Consider the following 7,500-nt stretch of genomic DNA (forward strand, 5'->3'; position numbering starts at 1 on the left):
CAGTTCTGCTTACCAAAAGTGGCCCACTTGGCACTCCGATCCGAGTCGTTTGCTCGCGGCTTCAGCATATCAAGCAAGCCGGAGATCTCACCCATTTAAAGTTTGAGAATAGGTTGAGGTCGTTTCGGCCCCAAGGCCTCTAATCATTCGCTTTACCGGATGAGACTCGTACGAGCACCAGCTATCCTGAGGGAAACTTCGGAGGGAACCAGCTACTAGATGGTTCGATTAGTCTTTCGCCCCTATACCCAGCTCCGACGATCGATTTGCACGTCAGAATCGCTACGGACCTCCATCAGGGTTTCCCCTGACTTCGTCCTGGCCAGGCATAGTTCACCATCTTTCGGGTCCCAACGTGTACGCTCTAGGTGCGCCTCACCTCGCAATGAGGACGAGACGCCCCGGGAGTGCGGAGGCCGCCGCCCCGTGAAGGGCGGGGAAGCCCCATCCTCCCTCGGCCCGCGCAAGGCGAGACCTTCACTTTCATTACGCCTTTAGGTTTCGTACAGCCCAATGACTCGCGCACATGTTAGACTCTTTGGTCCGTGTTTCAAGACGGGTCGTGAAATTGTCCAAAGCTGAAGCGCCGCTGACGGGAGCGATTATTCCGCCCGAGAGCATCCCGAGCCAACAGCGGCGCGGGTCCGGGGCCGGGCCAGGTAGGTCCGTCATCCGGGAAGAACCGCGCGCGCTTGCCGGGAGCCCGAGCGCCCAAAGGGGCGAATCGACTCCTCCAGATATACCGCCGGGCAGCCAGCCAGGACACCGGGGCTCTGCCCAACAGACGCGAACCGAGGCCCGCGGAAGGACAGGCTGCGCACCCGGGCCGTAGGCCGGCACCCAGCGGGTCGCGACGTCCTACTAGGGGAGAAGTGCGGCCCACCGCACACCGGAACGGCCCCACCCCGCGGCGAGTGGAAAGGCAACCGGACACGACCCCGCCGCGGATTGCTCCGCGCGGGCGGCCGGCCCCATCTGCCGAGGGCGGAGGCCAGTGGCCGGATGGGCGTGAATCTCACCCGTTCGACCTTTCGGACTTCTCACGTTTACCCCAGAACGGTTTCACGTACTTTTGAACTCTCTCTTCAAAGTTCTTTTCAACTTTCCCTCACGGTACTTGTTCGCTATCGGTCTCGTGGTCATATTTAGTCTCAGATGGAGTTTACCACCCACTTGGAGCTGCACTCTCAAGCAACCCGACTCGAAGGAGAGGTCCCGCCGACGCTCGCACCGGCCGCTACGGGCCTGGCACCCTCTACGGGCCGTGGCCTCATTCAAGTTGGACTTGGGCTCGGCGCGAGGCGTCGGGGTAGTGGACCCTCCCAAACACCACATGCCACGACAGGCGGCAGCCTGCGGGGTTCGGTGCTGGACTCTTCCCTGTTCGCTCGCCGCTACTGGGGGAATCCTTGTTAGTTTCTTTTCCTCCGCTTAGTAATATGCTTAAATTCAGCGGGTAGTCTCGCCTGCTCTGAGGTCGTTGTACGAGGTGTCGCACGCCACACCGCCAGCCGGCTGTGCACGCTACCGAGAAAGTACCGGTATGCGAACCGCCAGGCGACGGGCGCGCATCGCACGTTTGAGGAGACGCGGCCGGCCCCACAGGCGGCCGCGACACTCCCAGGTCTGCGAAGCGGGGCAAACGCCGCGCGCTTCAGTATACGTAGCCGACCCTCAGCCAGACGTGGCCCGGGAACGGAATCCATGGACCGCAATGTGCGTTCGAAACGTCGATGTTCATGTGTCCTGCAGTTCACATGTCGACGCGCAATTTGCTGCGTTCTTCATCGACCCACGAGCCGAGTGATCCACCGTCCTGGGTGATCTTTTCTCAAGTTTCCGCCGTCTCTTTCGAGACGGTCGCATAGGCGGGAGTGAGGCGTGTGGCGGCCCCTGTTCCAGCGTTCTGTGTCCAACGGCCTCACGGCCGACGGGCGTCGTACGGCTCCACACCGGAGCGGACAGGCACTCGGGCGAAAGTCATTCAAAACCGGCGCCAGGCGCCAGGTGCCGCAGGCCAGCCGCTCCAGCGCTTCAGCGCTCGTACCACACAACATTGCCGCTAGTTTTGAGAGGCACGCGTGGTTCCGCACGCGGCGCACGGCTACGGCGAGCCGTACAGGTAGCGTGTTGCGCGACACGACACGCACATCGAAAGACATGCAGTCTAGTCGGTAATGATCCTTCCGCAGGTTCACCTACGGAAACCTTGTTACGACTTTTACTTCCTCTAAATGATCAAGTTTGGTCATCTTTCCGGTAGCATCGGCAACGACAGAGTCAATGCCGCGTACCAGTCCGAAGACCTCACTAAATCATTCAATCGGTAGTAGCGACGGGCGGTGTGTACAAAGGGCAGGGACGTAATCAACGCGAGCTTATGACTCGCGCTTACTGGGAATTCCTCGTTCATGGGGAACAATTGCAAGCCCCAATCCCTAGCACGAAGGAGGTTCAGCGGGTTACCCCGACCTTTCGGCCTAGGAAGACACGCTGATTCCTTCAGTGTAGCGCGCGTGCGGCCCAGAACATCTAAGGGCATCACAGACCTGTTATTGCTCAATCTCGTGCGGCTAGAAGCCGCCTGTCCCTCTAAGAAGAAAAGTAATCGCTGACAGCACGAAGGATGTCACGCGACTAGTTAGCAGGCTAGAGTCTCGTTCGTTATCGGAATTAACCAGACAAATCGCTCCACCAACTAAGAACGGCCATGCACCACCACCCACCGAATCAAGAAAGAGCTATCAATCTGTCAATCCTTCCGGTGTCCGGGCCTGGTGAGGTTTCCCGTGTTGAGTCAAATTAAGCCGCAGGCTCCACTCCTGGTGGTGCCCTTCCGTCAATTCCTTTAAGTTTCAGCTTTGCAACCATACTTCCCCCGGAACCCAAAAGCTTTGGTTTCCCGGAGGCTGCCCGCCGAGTCATCGGAGGAACTGCGGCGGATCGCTGGCTGGTATCGTTTATGGTTAGAACTAGGGCGGTATCTGATCGCCTTCGAACCTCTAACTTTCGTTCTTGATTAATGAAAACATACTTGGCAAATGCTTTCGCTTCTGTTCGTCTTGCGACGATCCAAGAATTTCACCTCTAACGTCGCAATACGAATGCCCCCGCCTGTCCCTATTAATCATTACCTCGGGTTCCGAAAACCAACAAAATAGAACCGAGGTCCTATTCCATTATTCCATGCACACAGTATTCAGGCGGGCTTGCCTGCTTTAAGCACTCTAATTTGTTCAAAGTAAACGTGCCGGCCCACCGAGACACTCAATAAAGAGCACCCTGGTAGGATTTCAACGGGGTCCGCCTCGGGACGCACGAGCACGCACGGGGCGGTCGCACGCCTTCGGCTCGCCCCACCGGCAGGACGTCCCACGATACATGCCAGTTAAACACCGACGGGCGGTGAACCAACAGCGTGGGACACAAATCCAACTACGAGCTTTTTAACCGCAACAACTTTAATATACGCTATTGGAGCTGGAATTACCGCGGCTGCTGGCACCAGACTTGCCCTCCAATAGATACTCGTTAAAGGATTTAAAGTGTACTCATTCCGATTACGGGGCCTCGGATGAGTCCCGTATCGTTATTTTTCGTCACTACCTCCCCGTGCCGGGAGTGGGTAATTTGCGCGCCTGCTGCCTTCCTTGGATGTGGTAGCCGTTTCTCAGGCTCCCTCTCCGGAATCGAACCCTGATTCCCCGTTACCCGTTACAACCATGGTAGGCGCAGAACCTACCATCGACAGTTGATAAGGCAGACATTTGAAAGATGCGTCGCCGGTACGAGGACCGTGCGATCAGCCCAAAGTTATTCAGAGTCACCAAGGCAAACGGACCGGACGAGCCGACCGATTGGTTTTGATCTAATAAAAGCGTCCCTTCCATCTCTGGTCGGGACTCTGTTTGCATGTATTAGCTCTAGAATTACCACAGTTATCCAAGTAACGTGGGTACGATCTAAGGAACCATAACTGATTTAATGAGCCATTCGCGGTTTCACCTTAATGCGGCTTGTACTGAGACATGCATGGCTTAATCTTTGAGACAAGCATATGACTACTGGCAGGATCAACCAGGGAGCTGCGTCAACTAGAGCTGAGCAGCCGGCCGCCCGGGAGTGTGTCCCGGGGGCCCGCGCGAACACGCAAGCGTCCGCTCAATCATTCTGCAAACAGGAGGAGGCTGAGCTCCCCTGCACAATACACCTCGAAACCCTCTCAGGTCCCGGCGGCGCGCAGCGCCGTCCCAAGTACTTGGTCGGGTTCGAGAGAGGCGCAATCGCCCGGAGTTAGGCGAGTAGACGCTTTCGGTGCGACCACCCGTGCTCCCAACTGAGCTTGCCGCTGCCGACAGAGGCCCGGGAGCGTGCTGTCGTGGCATTGCCGGCGGGAGACAACACGCGCCACCTACGGTGACCGGCAGCTCCAACGCCAGCGCCACAGAAGGACAAAAGCCCCACTTGGGTGCCGAAGCGAACTCTCCCAGCACAGCGCACGCGCCAACACATCCGCACAGCTGCGATACAAACCACCAGCGAGAACCGCTGGGGCGACCGAGCAGCAGACGGCGTCGCGGCGCCGAGCGCCGGGCGGCGGCGCATCCTCAACGCACACAGTCCTCAATCGGACCAGCACACTGAAGATGTCCACCGCGCTTCGCACCGGGCCCGCGAGGACCTACTTTGGCCGCACGGCGCCGCGCGCAGGGTGCGCCGGCGCGCAGCTGCGACGCCTGCCGCGTCCGTCGGCCGGCGCGCCTGCCACTGGCCGCCCCCACCAGCCGGCTGTAGCGCGTGCGCCCACGCACCGCGCGGCCAGCACGCCGGGAGGCGCCCCCTCACCGGCCGGGGACGGTCCCACCCAGCCACCGCCGCGTATCGCTTCACACCCAGATGCCGTTCAGTTTCATCGGCATGGTGGGTATCGCTGGAACAACCGGTTAGTACCTCAACCTATCGTCGCCATCACCGATTCACCCCTAGCGAGAACAACCGCACCACAACGGGTTACCATTTCTTCATTTGCGTAACTTCACCAGCAAACGTAGGCGTCCATCGCCATTAGCAACTTCAACGATTATTGCATGCCTGTGTCAGGTGTCACGCCACACTACGTCTGCCCACATACACGCAACAAAATGTGCACGCCTAGACAATACGTGGAAGGTGGCCCCCGTACGTATGCGATGTCCATTGCTCGAACGACTGTCAACCGGCCTCTGTAGCATGTCGCAGATATGGAACGCGGTGCACCATGCTATCACGGTGTTTGAGGAGAGACGACTAGGTCCGAATACATCAACACACAGCTCATGCTGATCGCCATCCACGGCGTCCGTTCCTCCCACACGTCTCTATGGCGTACCACACTGCAATCCAGCTCTCATAGGGAGACGACACGTAGCTGCGTGCACAATATTTGCACTGTATGGTCCGCCGTTTTTGGGCGCAGTCGTTGTACGGTCACACATGTGCCACGATGTATCATTCAGTACATAAGGACGAATGTGCAGTACAGATTGTGGTTTATGCGTACGACATCAGCGGACAGTTGACACAGGCCGCACCACAACGTAGCCTGAGTACGTCGCATGCGAAGGGCATTGAACATGCAAACTTCTCACCAACCAGCTTGCGAAGGCAGGGGGCAAGGTGGGGACGTGGGGAGGGGTGGGGGGGGGGGCGGCATGTACGTCCTGCTGCCATCCACATAACAGTGTACAGCAGGAGCATGTGGAAAGTCAGCAAGACTTGCAAGGTGTTTAACATGAAGCGATACACAGGGGAGCGGGCAGTGCGAGTAGCGAACTATATTGCGAGGGTTGCGGGTGGGCAACACTACACTAATTGAACGAGTCGTATAACAATTACAGAGCAGGTTTAGGCGACAACGTGGGTTACGTTAGCGGACAACGTGGGTTACGTTAAGGCACAACGTGGGTTACGTTAAGGCACAACGTGGGTTACGTTAAGGCACAACGTGGGTTACGTTAAGGCACAACGTGGGTTACGTTAAGGCACAACGTGGGTGACGTTAAGGCACAACGTGGGTTACGTTAAGGCACAACGTGGGTTACGTTAAGGCACAACGTGGGTTACGTTAAGGCACAACGTGGGTTACGTTAAGGCACAACGTGGGTTACGTTAAGGCACAACGTGGGTTACGTTAGGGCACAACGTGGGTTACGTTAGGGCACAACATGGGTTAGGTTAGGGGACAACATGGGTTAGGTTAGGGGACAACATGGGTTAGGTTAGGGGACAACATGGGTTAGGTTAGGGGACAACATGGGTTAGGTTAGGGGACAACATGGGTTAGGTTAGGGGACAACATGGGTTAGGTTAGGGGACAACATGGGTTAGGTTAGGGGACAACATGGGTTAGGTTAGGGGACAACGTGGGTTAGGTTAGGGGACAACGTGGGTTAGGTTAGGGGACAACGTGGGTTAGGTTAAGGCACAACGTGGGTTACGTTAAGGCACAACGTGGGTTACGTTAAGGCACAACGTGGGTTACGTTAAGGCACAACGTGGGTTACGTTAAGGCACAACGTGGGTTACGTTAAGGCACAACGTGGGTTACGTTAAGGCACAACGTGGGTTACGTTAAGGCACAACGTGGGTTACGTTAAGGCACAACGTGGGTTACGTTAAGGCACAACGTGGGTTACGTTAAGGCACAACGTGGGTTACGTTAAGGCACAACGTGGGTTACGTTAAGGCACAACGTGGGTTAGGTTAAGGCACAACATGGGTTACGTTAAGGCACAACATGGGTTACGTTAAGGCACAACATGGGTTAGGTTAAGGCACAACATGGGTTAGGTTAAGGCACAACATGGGTTAGGTTAAGGTACAACATGGGTTAGGTTAAGGTACAACATGGGTTAGGTTAAGGTACAACATAGGTTAGGTTAAGGTACAACATAGGTTAGGTTAAGGTACAACATAGGTTAGGTTAAGGTACAACATAGGTTAGGTTAAGGTACAACATAGGTTAGGTTAAGGTACAACATAGGTTAGGTTAGGTTAGGTTAGGTTACACGTTGTTGTAAGGAAAGGTGTAGGGGGGGGGGGCGGGGGCGGCAGGTTCGTTGATAGTGATTATAGTAAGTGAATGCTTGTGACATGATCAGATTTGTCACGTCAGGATGCACCTTTGGCTTATTAGAGGCGGCGCTCCAATTCTATGCTTGTGTGAGACCTGTGTCTTTGACTCATGTCATTGTTTGTGCGCTGTGACAGGAGGTACTATTGTGATGTTGGGTGCACCGTTGTATAGGACATGTGTGGGTGTTGGTGCCTGGTCTGCGCAATGGTGGATGTCGAAAGGCTGGGATATTGTATTTTCCGCATGGACCTCCTGGTCTGGTTGTGATAGTGTGGATTGTGTAATGTGGCGGAGAAGATGCACTGGATGTTGTTCCATGCTGGTGCTTACATATTGTATGTGCGCCTGTTAGAAGCAGAGAGTGGTGCGTGATCAGAGTGTCTGGC

At 56.1% G+C, this 7,500-nt stretch overlaps 2 non-coding genes and 1 pseudogene across 2 annotated transcripts; all 3 read right to left on the reverse strand.

The window, feature by feature from the left end:
* Positions 1–1,480, reverse strand: part of LOC124774405 — a 4,800-nt pseudogene extending 3,320 nt beyond the window's left edge.
* Positions 1,481–1,668: 188 nt separating this feature from the next.
* LOC124774054 lies at positions 1,669–1,823 on the reverse strand. The gene has a single exon (XR_007015049.1). It is a non-coding gene; the product is annotated as a 5.8S ribosomal RNA (ribosomal RNA).
* Positions 1,824–2,175: 352 nt separating this feature from the next.
* Positions 2,176–4,084, reverse strand: LOC124774233. Its single transcript, XR_007015222.1, has one exon. It is a non-coding gene; the product is annotated as a small subunit ribosomal RNA (ribosomal RNA).
* Between the last annotated feature and the right edge of the window lie 3,416 nt (positions 4,085–7,500).

Source organism: Schistocerca piceifrons, unplaced genomic scaffold (genome assembly GCF_021461385.2).
Source record: "Schistocerca piceifrons isolate TAMUIC-IGC-003096 unplaced genomic scaffold, iqSchPice1.1 HiC_scaffold_961, whole genome shotgun sequence".
Lineage (NCBI taxonomy): Eukaryota > Metazoa > Arthropoda > Insecta > Orthoptera > Acrididae > Schistocerca > Schistocerca piceifrons.